The 19,707-nt window shown below is 35.7% G+C and overlaps 2 long non-coding RNA genes across 3 annotated transcripts; one reads left to right on the top strand and one right to left on the bottom strand.

The window, feature by feature from the left end:
* Positions 1-6,460: 6,460 nt before the first annotated feature.
* Positions 6,461-10,537, bottom strand: LOC116431273 (uncharacterized). Of its 2 annotated transcripts, XR_012999319.1 has the most exons (4): positions 9,248-10,537; positions 7,821-9,187; positions 7,503-7,716; positions 6,461-7,399 (listed from the first exon to the last, which is right to left on the bottom strand). It is a non-coding gene; the product is annotated as an uncharacterized LOC116431273 (long non-coding RNA). The 2 variants fall into 2 exon arrangements; XR_012999318.1 differs by having other exon boundaries at positions 7,821-10,537.
* On the top strand, positions 8,425-12,210 carry LOC143174860 (uncharacterized). The gene is made up of 3 exons (XR_012999320.1): positions 8,425-8,449; positions 11,645-11,755; positions 12,197-12,210. It is a non-coding gene; the product is annotated as an uncharacterized LOC143174860 (long non-coding RNA).
* The last annotated feature ends 7,497 nt before the right edge of the window (positions 12,211-19,707 follow it).

The raw sequence follows: 19,707 nt of genomic DNA on the forward strand, positions 1-19,707 counted from the left end.
CACAACTCGAACAAATTGAAAGTCTGACATAAATACAAATTCATGAAGTCTACTATAGTTATAAAACTGACTAATTCTTGATATCAAATAAAAATTGAAAGTGCTTACATGTTGAAATTGGATGCCATTTTCATCATAAGTAGTTATGCTCACTCATCCAACAGTTCTGAAGTTAATAAAGAAATCAAAACAAAAGAATCCAGCAGAAATGTTCATTAAACTCAAAGAAACACCTCACACAAACATCAACACCAACTAGCGAAAACCCCTCAAGTTCAAAATTAAAACTTCGTTGTTATATCTATAATATAACCATTAAAAAATAATCTCATGGAAACGAATTTTCATATCCGCATAGAACATTGAACAACGCTAAGAAAGAAAAAGGGGAACCCACGTAAAAGAGAGCAAAAACTCTGAAATATGGTTTAACTATAAGGATCACGAGAGAACCGTCCAAAAGTCATATTCCGACACACATTCGGCAGTTTACGGTCACGTAAAATCATAGGAGAGTCGATGAACGACGGAAGGGGGGGGAGGAATGGTAGTGGGAGGAGGTCGGGGGAGAAGAACTCCCGTGCTGTACGTTAAGGGTGCAGAGAGGGTGAAGGGTTCCAGAGCGAGACGGAGCATGCTCAGACGCACATATTACGGCGCACGTCAGTATTTAAACACGCTTGATGGGAAGGTGGTGCACGAGGGGTGAAATCGGGTCCCCATTGTGCTCAGGTGTGAGGCGTGTGCGCAGGGGGTGGACAGGGTGAGGCTGAGACGCGGGGAAAAGGCCGGGGGGCAGAGAGAGGGAGTGGAGGGTGGATTTGCACACGCGGCACGAGCCGCTCTTCAACAAAGGGATGGAACAGATTGGAAGCCATTCATTCATTCGGTTGCCCTGTATTTTTTCACCGTGTTTGACTGGGAGAGCATCGTCTGCCACCCCTCCCAGCCATTTCACCCCCTTGCCATCACCGACAATCTCTACCGTACTGTGTGCCTACAGGTACGGTCAATTACTAGTTTCCTTTTCTTTCTTTCTTTTTTTTTTTTATTTATTCGATCGTATGAACGTGAACGTTCACTTTGATTTTAGGGTGACCGTACTGTGGACCTTCGTGTGGATTTATACGTTTGAGAATGTAACTGAAAAATTGGGATTACAGTGGAATTTTATATTGTCAATAAATTTGTTATAATGAGTATTGTGAAAAATACCTATTGCATTTTGGGCGTGTTATGTGCTTTTTTCCGTATCGTGTGTATTCTGTTTAATTTTACGCTTTTGAATTTCTAACGAAAGCATAACTTTACGATCTAATAATGAAACTGGAAAAGTTTTTCCTGGGTAATTTGAATATGTACTTGATTCAAGGCACGTGAAAATGTATTAGGAATAACGGAAATTGGTAGAAGTAACTGTTTTGGATGAAAATTGTAAAGTTGATGGAATATTGTTTTGATAATTGATTTTGCAAATATGTGTCGACTTTTGAAGAATTGAATGTCTTATACTTGTAAACGTGCTGTTTCTATTCTCACAATCAGTGTGAGAGTAGATAATACCAATTGTTGTATTAACGCTATCTTCTTATGAAGCACAAAATGAATTTTTGTAGAATAATATTAAAAAAGCTTTAGCTTTATAAGTAGGACAAAACGACTTAAGTTACATTTTCAACAAATTTGTATGCAGACCTTAATTAGCATCTAGAAAATGAAAGAAAACTAATTTTATTCTAGACCAATTAAACAGATTTTTCCTTTTAAAAGTAAAATATAATAAAATTTTCAAGTCAAAGCTCAATGCCTCGGTGGAATACCTCGAAAATGAAAATATGTGTATTATGTTCTTTTATCATGCAATATTAAGCAGCGTAAAAGCATTTCACTAAAAATTCAAGTTTTTCCGTTACATAGAATATTCTGTTTTTATGAAAATTATTATAATAGTAATACACCTTTATAGACTACAACGATATTATATACAGTCACGTCTTCTAGAACTAATCAATAAGTATACATGATAAATGGAAAATTACTTGTTTCTTTAAAAACTTTCAATGAATAAAAATAAAGAACGCTTTATTTGATCATACACATCAATGTGTATTATAAATACATAATGCAGTTTAATTGTAAATTATAAAGATAATTAACAATTACGCTTAAACTTTTATACCATCCACGAATCTTCGATTCTATTTTAGCTGGAATATTAAATAAGAGAAACTCAATTAAAGGTTACGAAATACAAGAAAGATAAAAAGAATGACTGTAAGATGTTTCAGTAAAACAAAGACCTTCAATTTCTTCGAATTTTATGCGCGTTGAACTGATAAGAAAAATGTGTTTGAACTGTGAATAACGGTGAATAAAGTCAATAATGTTGATGTTAATCCAGTCAGCATAAACCCTTCAACAGATATTGTTAATATATGCATATACACAAGAATAATGTTTGATATATGTAAAGATTATTCAATATGTTACATAAATAGCATAGAAACAATTCATTAGAAACAGTTTATGTTTTGTTCAGTCGTTGGTCAGTCGTCGTTATACAAAGATGTTATAAAATTGCATTTATCATATTAAATAAATATTGTTAATATAAAATACAGAATATATGTTCACATTATTTTCTAACGCTACCTATAGGTAATATATTATAGATATATTATAATATAACGCTACCTATAGGTAATATATTATAGATATATTATAATATAACGCTACCTATAGGTAATATATTATAGATATATTGTATTTCTAATATATTAGAAATAACCACAGATAGTAATTGAAATAATTATAAATATTAGTTCGATGCCTAGCTTTATAAATATTAATTTTGATAAGAATAGAAAGCGCACACATGAAATATACTTCGGATTCATTCACTACATGAATTCTTTGTTCCGATCATGTCGATGAGAAATCACGAAATACTCCCGATTGCAAGAAAAGCCCAAGGGAATGTTTTCGATTTTGCGATCGAATCGAACCAGGGAGAATCGAGTAAGTGAATGAGCACGCATATTAAAAGCCTTTTAACGTAACGGACTATATTTGGGGTACTTTGGAACCAGGGCTAAAACCCCGCTAGATTCACCCTCCTAGCATAGTCCGAGTGGTTATGGTATGTACGCTGATCTGTACAGTACCTTTCATAATTATTCGAATCGCTTTTCCACATCAACAAAAATCACAATCGTATTTTCTTCTTTGCAGTATCATTGGTAGAGCTGCTTCTTATATATCTTAACCCCTTGTCCTATGATTTCCTTTACAATTGTGCTTAATAAAACTACTTTTCCCTTAATAATTAAATAAGAAAAATTTTGGCACTTATTCTGTATCTATGTTTACTCTAAATTCGGTTTAAAATTTTCATTACGAGTCTGGCACAGTATTATAGGAGAAAAGGTTAGAAAGATCTTCCAATGTAAAAATCGTGCTTTATCGTTTTCTGTTAGTTACAAAATAAATTTCAAAATGTATAAGGCACAAAATAATGATAAGTTTAACTTCCTGGCTGTCGGCATCATGAATGCATTACGTAAGAAATATTAACCCTCTGCACTCGACAGTGTTTCATTAGAAATATTCAACACTTTCTAATGAGATATAGACAACACTTTATGGAAACAATTTAAAGAGGCATCACAGATAAAGTAAGGAACAAAGCTTTTTTATTTTAATATTTCATATATTGATAAATTATATAAAGTATAATATTAAATTTATAATTTTGCTGGATCAAATCAGGTAGCGACTGACAGTCGTCTCTCAAGTGCAAAGGATTAACAGTATTTTAGAAATATTACATAACTCTTATTATAAATACATGTCATAAAGAAAATTTTTGTTCCTTATCGTTCTGTTTTAAAATTACAAATAAAGATTTAGAACATGTCTTTGGACGTACACAATTAAGAAAAAATCTCTGGCAGTCAAGGTAAACCAAAGCTGAAATCAGCTTTGCTCGTGTATTCGATGGCAATTGTGAACGGTACTGCATGCACCTATGGGTTCAGGGACGGGAGACAGACACACAAAATCAGAGAGGGATGAAGAAAACCGTGGGGGAGAGGGTGACCAGAGGGATAGGTTATGTTCTTTCCGCCTGCATACCCATCTATTCAAGTTATTGCATTACTGGCTTAGCTTTGCTACCCCGTAGCTCGTGCACGATGCGCAGCCAGCCACCCCATGGTCCATATCCAATATCCATCGACACCGTGGCTGCATTTTGCAGCGCACACCTTTCCAGGACGCATAACCGCAATCCCTTTAACCTTTCGTTTTCTGATCCACGAATTTACAGTTTAATGGCGAGTAAAGTGTGATAAATGTTATGTATTTACAAATTATCATTAATATGATTTACGAAAATTTTTAGTTTAAAGTTTTCAAAAAATACTCGTCAACGCAAAATGTTTATAATTGAATTTTTATAAGTAACTGTCATATTTATAAGGATACTAAACATTTTTATTGTTATGCACTTATTAAACAACTCTTGCATTTATATTTTTCTAATATGAAAATTAAAATGCGGTTATAACAGTGTATTTTAATTATTGTATTCTTTTTAAGGTAAAAAAATCGGAGTGAAACAATCATTTGTGGTAGTTTCTTGTAATAGCAAAATATAAAACAAAATTTCTAATGCATTTACATAAATCAATTCTAATTTCAGCGGTACGTTATCCAATTAATGCCAATGTAATAACCATTAGTTATAGTATTAAAATAAGCATGCCAGTACTTTTTTTCGAAAATTGTTTGATCTGTTTGATTATTTTCCAATATCTTTATATACATCTGTAATTAGTTACAATATACTTGTAACGAGTAGGAAAGGTTGGTTACAGAGTTTTCGCAAGCTTTTTAAATTGGTGATCCTCATTAATCTCTGTTAAAATAAAGGATCAGTCGATTTATTGGTGGGATCGATTTGATGAACGCGGTTCATCGAAAAATCAGAGGGGTTGTTGAGAAACGACTGCGCGGCATGAAATATTCGTTGGTCGATCGGGTAATACAAATCATTTCTGCAAATAGAAGCGCGCACGTATGCATACGCACGCCTCTCCCGTTTCATTACGCGGAAACCGTCTGGCATGCAGCACACCTGAGACGTGTGTGTTCTTAATGGCAGAATTTTATGTTGTTCACGATGAAAGTTAAAATGAGCGAGATGCTTGAGATCTTCGAGAAGTTCAAGAATTAATTACTGCAAAAAAAGAAATTGTTAAAAGCTTCTTAAAAACTCTGATCAAAAGAAGATTATTAAAAAGAAGGCCTAATACAAATATAAACATTAATTAAGTGTACTTTATTCTTATACATATGCTGTGCGTTATAAATTAAGTAATAGATTCTAAAAATATAAATAATAATAAGTAAGATAAATAATAAAATGGAATTCAAAGAAAAAAAGTTAAAATATTCTATTTATTCTCAGAAGTAAAGGACATAATAATAATCATAAGCATCGTTAAAATTTGTGTACACTGTATAATGTATATAACACTAAAAGTAAAGACTTATTGAGAGTTACTTATAATATTCAAACGTGCAGAGAAAGATTTGAACCCTATATTGATTGAAACCATTTTGTTAATGTCAATATGAAAGTTGTCTCGATAAATTTGTACACGGTAAATTAGGATCGTTTTATGCATTTCCGATCCCGGTTCCGAAGAAATTTTCTCAGCAACTATAACCGAAAATAAAACGTCACGCGAAAAGCGATGACATCGAACGATATTGCGCACAGCCCGCCGCCAAACTATTCCTATTGGTCGACAGGCCGCGGTGTGAGTGCAAATATGATAAAATTATCGAGGAAAAGCGATAAAACGTTACGTCAACGAAAGCCAAGTTTATCGGGATACGCGTATGCCAACCGATTCGTCACGTATCAACGGGAAATCTATTTTGCGACGGCTGTCAAACGCGATAAAACGCAGTCCGTGTCCATTGTGACGCGACTAATGGACAGATTTATGGCCGGTTCGCACCTCGTTTACGCGCCCTTCCAATTATTACCGTTCCAAACAGTTTTAATTACTATAAAATCCGTTCACCCGCCAACTTCCTGACCACGGGTCATTGGTTTTCCTTTCTGAACTTTCCTCGTTCAAAGAAGAATATATTTGCAGTTCATCGATCATCCATTGAGAATAATAGGCAATTTCTCTTCTATTTGAGTGTCATGTGAAATGTGATTCCATCTGATTCAAGCGGTGAATTTCAGTTATAAAAATAGAACAAATGGAGGGTCTTAAAAAATAGATTGCTAAACATTTCAATTTCAAATAAGGAAACTTATAACAAGTGTGTGGTTAATATTTCGAATGTATATTGCAAAATGACGGGAAACTTGATATCCGTATTTTCTATCGTTATATTTATGGAAGTGATGAAAACTACAAATTCTTAAAATATTTAAACCGTGTTGTTTGCAATAGTTTTATTAAGCATACAGGTATATTTGCACTTGTGTTGACGCCTATGTACACACTTCTTAGTAATATTTTCGATACCTAACTTTTATAATTCAACTGTTCTTTTTTAAGTTATTTCCTAGTTCTCAGAGAGATAACGTTGATTTCCGTTCATAAAATTATGGTGTTACTGTGAGATGAAAGTAGCTACGAACATGCTGTGCTGAAAATTATTATCGTAGTTAGTTAGTAGACATCGGGTGTTCATTTATTCATCGCACATTCGAATTCTCAATAACATACAAACAATTAATTAACCTGTTCCACTGGCATTCATTTTGTATACATTATGGGCAAAATATGTTAAGTACATGTAAGTCCATATGTATCTACACCAAATTCTGTTTTTCAAAAGATTTCTTTTACGTGATTTTGTAACACAAATTATTTTTCTTCTGTCGCGCGATTAGGCTTGATTCAACCCATTCACCCGAATTTTAACATGCATTTTTATATGGTTTACATTGCATGAAAGAGTGTAGCCGCACAGTAAAACTATTTCGACGAAAACATAGTGTAAATAACAATCGTATCATTCATATTTGCAAAAATGTAATGCAAAAATGTTAGGATCTTCTCGAATTCAGTGCGCATGAAGGAAAATTCGAGACGCGCTATACGTGGTGATAATCTCCCGACAAAATGGCGCAACATCCTTGTACTCTTGCAAATTGAATATCACAAGCTAGACGGTCTGACGCTCGTTCGCGTGCATTTATTATATACATGAGGAAATTTGTTTCTCGGTGATACGTTAAATTTCGAAGCATCAACGTTAAAGCGTCGCAGCACCGATAAAACAGAATTAGCTGGAGCAAAACACGTTCTCCGCGTGTCTATGTCGAAGCTTCCAATATATGACCTGGATATTTTTGATGTACTCTCTACTCGATGGAACGTCGATGCAAATGCAATACAAAAAAACGATGCATTGTTACGAAAATACCGGTAACTCTTCAACGTACAGGACAGAGCCTATATACTTACAATTTTATTCGATGAATGGGTAACCAATAGAAATAGTATGTGGCTTTTCACGGAATAAAATCATCACGTTTTTTAATTTAAGCACCATTAGTTTTCCACTTTTCCACTATTTAAGTATTCAATGAACAATTCAAATTTCTGTCGGAAAGGTTTCTACATTTTCAAAATTCTTGTCCACAGAAGATTAACCCTATTTCTTTTCTAAAAGAAGCAACTGTAAAATTAATAATTAATAATTATTCCTTCGTAACAAAGGCAAATGACATTAGAAATAATTAGTAATGACTTGGTATCATAGTACTCGTATTACACTATTACCTATCTATTTATGTTACCAAAGATTTTCATTCGATATCAATTTTCTCATTGTAATTGTCTTCAAGCAATTTGGAAGCCCCGGTCAACAGTGACCACCGTACACGTAACCACTGTCGATGTTAAGATACAAATTTTCAAACAATTACATCCCCTAACCTGCAAGAATCAATGAAATAGTCCTAAAACGGCCATAGACGTCGCGTCGTGCGGAACGGTGTGAATTCCTGAGTCGATCATTAGCAAAGCCAGACGTCAATCCGATGCTAATGCGGAGGAGGACGCACCAGTCTAGGTTCATAGGTGGGAGATGTCCTCGTGGGAACTGGGTGTACTCGGCGACGTAAATACATACACACTCGAATTTATCGATGAGTCACACGCGTGCGATCTCGCGTCGCCACGTTTTTGCAGAATCGTTCTCCTGGAGGGGAATCATGCGCGAGCCCAGCCCTTTGCACGTATACGCGTGTACCTAGGCCATAAAATCTGGCCCGCATAAGGGTGCCGGAAGAGAAGAGAAAGAGAAAGAGAGACGGAAAATGGAGGAGAGGAAGGTGCACGGGTTCTCTGGGCCCTCGGGCTGTCGCCCATATGGCGACCATCGTCGTTATTGCCACACCGAGCCATAGGTAAACTAAGCTCGCGTACACTTTTGTACTTTTTGTCTCGAGAGAGAACGCCGCTGTCCCACGTTTTCGTTCGGTTCCACCTTCCCCGTAGAATACGATCTCGTTCCATGTTCCTCTGCCGTTCCCTTCGACCATTACCTTCCGAACGATGGCTACTAAAGGAGCGAGTAATTTTCTTTTACACCGAGTTACCCATTTCGAACTGCGCTTTTCAACTGGTTCGTTTAGTAGAATTAATTTCAAGGTATGCTGCGATTATTCCTTATGAAGATTGATACCGTTGTTGTGTATTTATTGCACATACACTAATCAGATTAATTCTTTCTGTGAAAATAGCAAGCCCTGTTTGCTAGAGTTAAGCGAAACTGAATTCTGTAAGTTATTTCTTGTAATTCTGCTGTATCGGAACAAAATAGTTTCACTTTCATAAATAAATTTAATCGAATGTGCAGTATAGTTTCTTCTATAACATTTGTTTGCATAGAGATACAGCAAAATTCAATAACGTGAGTCATAGTCATTAAAAGCCATTAAAAGAATTAGTCATTAAGAGTCATTAAAAGAATTAGGTACAAATAAAAGTGTTCATCCAAAAAGTAAAAGATAGAAGTAGGAAATTTAGATTGTTATTGCAAAAAGGTACAGTTAGAAATTATTTTTTACCTCATTTTTTACATATAGAGTTGCAGAGAATGTTTTGGAGTAATTTTAAATTATCGCGTACCTAGAGAATCATTCCTGAAATCAGCAATGATATCATATTTGATTGATGAAGGATAATAAGAGTGATACACATACCCCATTTCATACTCCATTCCTCGTATTTTACCTCTCCGTATCGTCTGTTTCGTTTTGATAAAAACTTGCATTGAAAACTTACTATTCCTACTATTATCTTCAAAAATTGCACACACAAATTGAAAAATGTAACAAATAACATCTGCAACCGGTGAAAGTACAATTTACCTCGCTCGTCCTATATAGTTTGAAACTTCAGCATCCACCGTACCGATTGAGTGCAATTATGCGATCTCCATTCGCTTCGGGTGTGATTAAATTACATTCAAACAGAACGAAGAAACCATTTTGCTGATCGAAGCCTGACGCCGCTGCCCCCAGCGGCAAAAAATCGTGCGAAACCGATATCTCGCAGCGTCGTGATGAGTTTATCGAATCTCTCGGGAGCAATCACAGAGTGGACGAATGAATGGAATGTAAAACAAGTTACACGTTTGCCTTTGGCGTTCACATGCAGAGATACTTCCGGTCAAATTCCTTTCTCATTTTACAAGTTTTTCACGGTAGCGTGATTTCAACCTTAATACAATTGATTCCAAAGCATAATCGTCAATATTTAAAAAGCACAAATCGATTGATCAACGCTTCATTTATATTCAATTACACCATTTCATGCATTCATAGAGTACTTAACAGTAGAAGTACTGCACCCGTTGAAATAATGGGTTACCATTTAGAACGTATAATATATTTTTCTTAGATTAATTCTTTTATGTTTTAACCGTAGAACTTCTGAAGCAGTCAAAATGACTGATCTCATTTTTTTGTTTCGCAATTATTGCGAAAATTAAAAATGAATAGTTTCACTTGAATACTACAATGAATACACGAAGAAACCGAAACAAATCTACTGCTAGAATTTTTATAAGTATTACATATTAATGATATTATAGTAATTCCAGTGTTAATAAACTGAATTACCTATTTTATTATTTATTTCGATTTTATAACGAAAGCGTCTCGTCGTAAATTAATTCCGAATCTCCACCAAAAATTTGCCATCGAATCTTTATTTGACTTATCGATGATTTACCTAGTTTTTAAGCAGTTTGCAGTACCGATATAATCGCTTCATTCGACAGGATCTTTGCTGAAAAGTAAACACTCATTCTGTTTCCGGTGCACGCGTCCCTGATTGGCCGGCCGAAATACGCACGACAGGATGGAACGGTAGCCGGCCCCGTGGCTATCTTATTTTGCGACGGCACTCTCATGGCAAACAGAAATCTGAACGTAACAAATATTTGTCCGTTGGCCCCGTGATACATTATACGCCGATGCTTAACTTCGTTCGTGTCCGGGCATACTAGCCATGACTTATCCGCGGCATGCATAAAAAATGCCCCGTTCGTATCACGACGATAACGGCTAGCTAGTCCACATTAAAGTTACCGATTGCAACAGCCGAATGCGCTTCTCGACAAATGTTGCTGAGCTATCATCAGCCCATTATTAGCGAACATCTAGGGTAAACGTGATCACCGTCTTTAGTTAAATGTGATGCGATGGCCAATAGGAAATTAGCTCGTTTTTCCAGGCAATTTCTTCCTAAGCTTTCTACTTTCTTAAGCTAACGTTTTTCATTCCTCAGAAGTGCGTACGGAAGAACTAATTTGTTTATTTGTGTAGACTGAAATGATTTGAGTTAGATCTATAGAAACGATTTGATTAAAACAACTTAATTCTGAAAGTAAGAAGTCATTAAACGATCTATTGTTATTTTAGTAACAGACTAGAATTTAACGATAAATGAAAAAATAACTTATTTATTTAAGCAAAACACTGTGCCTACAGTATGAGTGTAGAAAATATGAATAAAAACGTAATGTGATGAATGAAGTACAAAGGAATGAAGTAAATTGTGGTTATTGAAGTACTGAATTGTTATTATTAGATTGCATTAATCTTGTAAGGTAAATTAATGTTATTTCCTACTTTTAGAAGCTTAATGTAATGACGAAAGATTATGTTAACCATCGCATTACTGCAGATTATCGTTCTCAATAAATATTTCTTGAGAAATATATTTTCAATAAATAACCAAATTTTAACTACAAATTAATATTTATTTTTATCATTAGAAACTCATTCGTATATTAATAAAATTGCAGTTTACTATATTCATTATTTAAAAGCATTTTTAGTTTAAATCGTCTAATAAGCTGTAACCTTATTGTCATCATAGAAGATGATTAAAAAGATATTCTATCTTTAATGATACCGGATCAATATAAATAATGTACAACCCTTTCTTCTAGTTTTATTAGAATACCCATCTAGGTATATTCTATTCAATAAAGCGCCCGGAGGAACAAACCGTATTTTAAAGCCTGCAATTCGAAGCCGGCGAACAGCAATTAGATCGGCTTTCATAAAGTTGCCTTTTTGTTGCAACAGGGCCGCGTGTCCAGGTTACTCTGTAGAACCTGCCAGCTCATAAAAAGCGACACATTAACTGCTCGACCACGGTACACGCCCAACCAGCTTCGTTGTGTTGCTTTTACTACGGTAGGATTACATACGATTTCATCTTCCTTTTCTCGATTCTCCACTCATTACCACAAGAACAATTAGGAACAATGTGTTGTTTCTTTTCTACAATATTCATCGAGGAAATTATAAATTATACACACACGATAACAGGAATGATGAGCAAAATTCTTTAAACAAGTGAAATACACAAACGCATTCACAGTCAGCGCTCTAGCATTTCTTCGGAACCGATTACTTTCACTGAACTTGTATTTTTAGCCAAATTCTCTAAAACTAAAAAATAAAAATACAAATGAAAGCACCAGAATTTGCTTTGTGGTTAGTTATTGTTTTGAATTTGAATTCAGAAGAAGTTTTTCTATTACTAATTCATAAAAAAGAAGTGTTGCATCTACATGTGTTCTTCTGACAAACAACTGCGAATCCTCATATCAAATGACTTATTTTAAATTTCAGACAAAAGATCAGACCGGGTATGTTCTAGAAAACTAATTTTGGCGGTGACAAAAATTCCTTAAAATCGCAAAAAAGTACCGAATAAACAGAGGAACTGGTGTACTAAGAACATTAGTAAACTAAACAAGAGCCTACAGTATTTGATACTAATCACACCGAGAACCGATCAAATGACCGAATTTAGAATACTGCGTTCTTTTTCACGCATTAAGTTTTGTATCGATTCCAATATTGTCCGATTAATGAATTTTCCAATGTTTGTCTTTTCTTTGGTTTCTGTTCCCACTAAAAAGAATTGATCATCTAACTTGCTTATTTTTATTTTGTAACCAGTTACTTGACTGGTTACGGTAAGAAAAGTCTCGGTACGGTTAGTGTTACGCTACGAAGAGCCGATACAAACCAAGCTAGGGAGGACCTGTTTAATAAGAAAAGCAGAGGAGGGCTCAGGGGCGTTTCAGTGGAACGTGTGGGCGAGCAAAGGGAGCTTAGAAAAGGGGAAGAAGGAGAGGAAAGGTACAAAGCGGCGATCGTGTTCTTCCCCGCGTAACCTCTTCCTCGTCTTCTTATTTTCGTTTCTAGCGGCCCGTTAATTCGAGCGTAGGAGAAGAGGAAGCTCTCGCGAGTACTTACATGTGGAGGGGAGGGACGTGTCCGCCGCGACGCGACGTTCGGATTCCATTCCGGAGACGGACTCGCTTTTACCTGATTAATCGCGATCGGGAAGTTTGTGAGGGAGAGAAATGGCTGCTAGCTCCGAACACGCGCACAGAGAGCAACGTGTGGATCGCCAGGGAGAGAGAAGGCCGTTGGAAAGAAAGAGAATGGGGAGAAGAGAGCGCGCAAGTGGCGCACACATGGCGCACAGTTGTTCGAGAGGTCAGGTTTTTGTCCACGAGCCTTCAGTTTTACAGATCCGGCCGAGTTTCTCTGTGTCCCTATACCTATATACAGGGTGATCCACGTAACAAGAGATTTTCATCTTCGTCGATTACAGCTCTCGAGGGGAAACCGTTTCGACGAATCGAGCGATCAACGGCTGCTTCTGAGATCGTCTGGCGATCTCGATCGGTGATTTGGTAATTCGAGACTCTTCGCAGTCGGATTATCAATTATTCAGTTATTTTATTAGGTATCAATGTTTTCTCTATAGTATTATAAAGCTTTACAATACTTTTCTGTAGTATTTCTAGAGGTTTACGAAGTATTCGATTACGATTCGTTGCAAATACGCATGCTTGTGATGAACAAGATACCTCTTACATATTTAAATCTGGCACTGCTACGTCGCTGTTTCTTGAAAGTAACAATGCAAACGAAATGTTGAATACGCGGAAACTTATTTATATTACAATACAATGGTTGCTTCATGGCTCCATTTTCTTGATTGGGTCGTTGCTCTCCTATAACAATAATTTCATACGACAGGATTATGTTACTTAATGTAACATAAGGATAATTTATTGATGTTCGATAAAATAGTTATTGTAAGTTTGACTTTAGTAATTATAGAAAATCAAGATCTTGAATAATTAAAGGAATGACGTAAAATAAAAATTTGATTCGGTTCTCCATTTGAAAACTCGTGCTAATGTTTTATACAAATTCGTGATTTTCGAAATTACGTAATAATTTTAGTAAACTCTTTTATCAACAAAATGAGAATGTAAATTATTTTTCTTAGAATATTAATTTTATTGGACTCTATTTAATAGCACTTACTATAAATAACTGTTTAATAATCAAATTATTTATGATTAAAATCTACTTACAATTAAAAATCTCATTAAAATCCGCTTACAAAGAAAACTGTTAACCATTTACTGTTCCGGTTCGTAAGTATCAACCAGGCATCCTTAAAATTGTGACGACAGATAGACTCCTCGGTATTTGAACGTACATAACTTTCACGTAGAAATGGGAATGATCGATGAATCAGTGCAAAAACATACTTTAATTATCGTCTATCTGCTTCCTAGGTGGCGTATTTCGTAGATCGAAATCTTCTTTACCGAACCAAGATTGAAAATACAAGTTCGGTAAACAGTTGTATGAATCATCCTATACACAAACATTCGGGGGTACACGTATATGCAACCAACGCGGTGGTTCCCATTCGTCCTGACAAATTGTCGAATGCTGGCGTTTTCGTTCGCTTTGTATAGGTAGCCGGGCTAAAGGTTGTAAGATACGGTGAAACTTGAGCGGGTCTGGGGAAAAAACGTGGGCTTTCCGGGAGAAACGATACGATAAACCGTGTGGTCGATAAGTCACCCTCTCATCGTGAATATCTAACAAAATATTCTAACGAAAAAAATAACGTAAAAGGAAAAGGGAACACAATAAAATACAGCAAAAGGTTACGTTAACACGGAAAAATGATGAATAAACAGAGATTTCGAAAATTGGTTCTATAAATGTTATGAACATAAAATATGGTCAAAATTTGGTAGAATTCTAATTTATTATTGTAATATTCATTACCGTATAAGTACCACTGTGAAAGAATTTCAAATGAATAATATGAAAAGCTAATGCTCTGGAAACTAATAATCTAAATCTGTCGTTTTAAGTTTATTTTAACAATAGCGTAAAAACTGAAGATGTGTAATGATCAATTAATTTCGATGAGTGTATCTAAATTATTACTACATTTTAACATCGATTACAAGTTTTATGGAGATGATAAACCAGACTTGTATCATTTATTATTATTACTGATAGGCAAGTAGTATTAAAGACTATTATAAAATGTATTTAGACTCAAAGTACAGTTCCGCTCACTCAACGGCGTATACTTAAAACAATAAATAAGAAATACGATCGAATTTTCTCATAAAATTTAGTACTGTGCACCTGTTACCTGTTCAGTAACATTAATTTTCTATATTATAGAGAGTGTATAAACCTGGTTATATCACCTTTTGGTTAATATGTTCGTTATGTTTTGAAATACTCAAATTAGAATTGCTCATGACAATATTTCTTGTTTAATGTCATTTCGAACTTCTTCTTATCTTATACAGAAAGTCCTTCATTTTTGTGCGTTTATACAAGTTTGCTATAATTGTTTCTTTTTCAAAAATAATTTAGAAATCTTTTCAATTTACATTTGGATAGTTATTAGATTTCATAAAAATTTATTAATCAAAATAACGTTTTATTAGCTTGATGAAAATAATCAGGTGTATAATAAATTATAAAAGACGGGAAAATTTGTATGTACATATACATTCTTCCTATGATTTATATAAATTATAGAAAATACAGTAATTAGCGAAATACTCGTCGAAATATAGAATATACCAATGAAAACAACAACTAAACGCAGCAGCCATGTGCGAAAGACAATTGCATGCTGGAACAATAATCGACAAAAGAATTGACTATCACCGAGTTATTTCGCGTCTGGCAACTTCTCGTTCCTTATCACCCAAATAAAAATCGTTTTTCATGGGGAAGTGACTTAACAGTGGTGTAAAAAAGTGAAGAAAAAAAATTACGTCGAATTAGACCGCGGCTAGCAATGAAAAACGTCTAGACCATACCAGACATTTATTATACGTATCTCCGTTGATTAATATATAGTCGCAGATAAAGGCAGTTCGGACGCGATTACGTTGTTCTTCGACTCGAGACACCAGTCTTTAGAACCCGATAAGTCAAATAAATTCCCTTCCAGGTCAGATAAATACTCCTTTACTGGAGTGTATTAGAAAACCTGTAGAAACGACGAACCGTCTACTGTAAAACTGTAAAACTGTTACTAAAATCTTTTTACACTTCTAATTTAAATTCATACGACATTGAGGTACAATTTTCAAATCGTATGAGCACTGTTTTAGCTGCTACTTCAATATCTGACAACATTAAAACTATGACAGACAACTATGTATAAGGTATTTGCTTTGAGCATATTCAAATCAGAAAAGTAACATACTGCCATGATTTCATTCAAAATAAATATGATTATTGGTGATCTATTAAGTAGACCTTTGTTGTTAGGTAAGCAAACATAATTTTGTACAAAACTCATGTCTGAATAAGTTATTGATACACTTGGGTAATCAAGTTTACTGAACAGCAATAAAGGCAATTGCTAAAAATAAAGAAGACATCGTCAGATATGTGTAAATATCAACTACTTCGCATATTATAATTAAACAAACAAAACACTTCCATATTAAACTTTAGTCAAACTGACAACGAAGATTCAACCAAACTTCGCGTTGAAGAAAACGTCATCGGATCAACTTGGTCATCTCCGAATACTACAGTATTCCGAAAAAATCAGATCAATACAGAAGGCGCTGATAAACATCCCCCAAAGACTCGCGTCTCTTTCACGTCCAGATTTCATCTGCCGACATTCTACCCTCTCCCGCCGCATGTCCACGAGTCAAAAGACGAACGTGATCGAATGCGTGGTCAAAATCGACGGAACCTCTTCGATTATCTCGTCGCGTACGACGGAACCCGTAGACTTCTCGTACCTACGCCCGATGATTCACTCTCCTATTGTCCGATCTGTGAGGGAACACCGGAGGAAGAGAGAGAAATAGAAAGATAGAGAAAGAGGTAGAGAGAGAAAGAGAGATAGAGAGAGAAAAATCGAAAGAGGAAAAAAGATAGAAAGGTGAAGGGGGAAGGAGACGGAAAAAACCAGGGTGGAAATATAGGCAAGAACGCGTGCAGTCAGTCGTTCGTAGTCTAGTCGAGACTCGGCTACGCTGAAGATAAAGAAACACGGTTGCGAATCACGCCGCGGTGGCGCCTAATGGGCGGCAACAAAAAGGGACACGGTGTGGTCATCACACCGCACCGGTATCGGGGAATTCCCCTCCGGAGAAGACGCACCGTCCCCACCACCGCAGCCGCGAGACTCCCACTCGACAAACCTCGGACCGGCTCGGACGCGCTCGGTGATCTCCGCGTCATTGCTGGACCCGCCACGCCGGAGATCGCAGTGCCGTATCCAGTACCACGAACTCCCACTACTTCTACCGTCGAGACGAATGACTGTATCACCGCGGAGAGAGCAACGATCTCGCATCCTCGATCGAAACACTTGACGCGTCATCGATGAAGCTTCAACGTTTTCCTTGTTCCTGGAGTAGGGGAATAAGAAAAATCATAGATTCTAGGAAAAGGAACAAGGCTTACCGGAAAGAGAATATTTTTCTTTACGTTTGTAGATTGTTTTGTGATCTGTTGGTTAATTTTAGAATTATGTTTCTATTGTTTAATACTCGGATACCTGAGTTTGAAGAAAATGTGATTCACGATTGTTGACGTGTCTTCCTTGTGGTTTTGATCGCCTCGAAGTTTATACAATAAACATGGCTTCCTTTATATTTAAATTAGTTTTTCATAATTGAAGCAATTTTATTGAGTTATACTGCAGACATCTAATACATGAAAAAGTCACTAGAACAGTTATTAATTGATCTAATGTTTATTCATTCATGAAGATTTTAGCTCTCTTTAATAACAACAATGTAAAAATGAGGAAATATTCTGGAAGTACATATACTACCACAGTAATTGCTGCGCTTAAAAGAATCAGTAGAATTCCGCGTGGATGTAAGTAAAGGAGGTTCAAGTCTCGTGAGATACCAAGAAATTCAACACCTCGAGACGAGACCTTTGGGAGAGAGGGTCGCCATCTATTGGCTCTAATTGCCCGGTACTCGTTGAATGGAAATGGTCCGACTATGCTTTCGCTGGCATATAAGTCCGAGTTTAAACGATCATAGTCTGACGCTTCTCGTTTAGTACTTGTACACAAGAAAATTGTGTGCGTCGGAGATCCTTTCGTTCTTATTCACACGATCCTCTAATATCAACATTTTTTACATAATATATATACCGAAATAAAGAAGTTCTGATCATTAACAATAGGTGCCAAAAATTGTTGGATTAATAGAGGAGGACAACGATAGTAAGATCATTCTATTTCACTCTCATTCCCATTTCAAATTTGGGAAAGACAACAACAGATAAGCGGCAATTCTTAGAATGTTAACTTCCCTGTATACCAGACGCAACATGGACCGGGTCTACATCTATTAAGCGAGGATTACCCTACTCATCAATGACTGAGATTAAGACTATAGCCTTAAAGCGATCCTAAAATCCTTTCAGATAGAATTATTACTTTAATGGCTATGTATTTGAGAAATATATACATTTATTCACCCATATGCCCAGCTACTAAAGTACATATCTCCTCTAATAAATTAATGTCACCGACGATTCTCTCTCCCCATATATGAATCAATGTGCACATTCATCAACGAAAATTCAGGTAGTCGTTTTGCCGGCAATCAAAGCGTGCCTGCTAAACGCTAAATAATTTTCAGTCTTCTGTAACCCAACTCGCAGGTTTGAGCTCGTGATACATGACTTTTCAAAATAATACATATCGCGCGTCGCGATAAATCCTTTCGCCACCTCGGTGAACGTCGAAGCTCGCCTACAACTGCGCATTAGGTCCCTGTGAGAGAGTGTTCAGTGGCATGGCGATCGTGGCTGGGCGAGCGTTGTAACACAGTCGATTGATGCAACTTCCAGGTTCGATTGAACCTATCTTATGAGATTAACGAGAACGAATTCGTACTAATTTACGAATCAACGTTGCTGCTGATACGAGGCTTGCATCGTAGCTTTCGTTTCAATGTACACACGCGTCTGGCCCTAAATAATTGGCCGATGCCTAACCATGAGTCTCTGCCCTGTTCAAATGCATTCGAACATACAATATATGTATGTATGTACTTCCCTTTCATTGTTCATATTGATGAAATTTGATCTACTCTATAGTAGAAATGTATCATTTTTGCTGCATGACGTTTAATCTTCTTGCTTCTGGTATATCTTGACACTGTAAATAATATCACAATAAATTAGCATGATAATTTGTTTAAATTGTTTTTACTCAATTATCGTACTTCTAAATTCATAATTTCTCTGTTCATTTCATCTAACATCATCTCTTATAAGGATGTTCTTTTCGATGTGCACGTATATTAGTTTACTCTTCTTCTAAAGGTACTGCCTCGTTATTACTCGTATCTCATTTTTCCGAACTGTCATCAATTTAAAAATTATTGAGAATTATTTTTATAACGAAAATTTAAAGATTATTTATAATCATGTCATGTAACGCTTATAGTTATAACAGTATATAATAAACTTGAATCTTGACTATTTATCCTACAATTTGCGATAGGTAAGTGCAGTGATACTATTTCTATGGTGCAGTCTGCCGAACTTCAACTTAATAAATTCTATTTTTATGTATGTACAACACATACGCTTTAATAAGAATTTACACAATATATCTACACAAGAAAACAGTTTTTAATCCTGTCTCAATGGTATTCACAAGATATTCCTAAAGAAAAAAGTTTTTCTTTATGTTCTAATCAAGTAGTACCGGTCAATTTAAATAGATTATTTCTTATGCTTTACGCCATCCTTAATTAAGTTCATTGTATATGTACAGCTGT

Source organism: Nomia melanderi, chromosome 9, assembly GCF_051020985.1.
Source record: "Nomia melanderi isolate GNS246 chromosome 9, iyNomMela1, whole genome shotgun sequence".
Taxonomy (NCBI): domain Eukaryota; kingdom Metazoa; phylum Arthropoda; class Insecta; order Hymenoptera; family Halictidae; genus Nomia; species Nomia melanderi.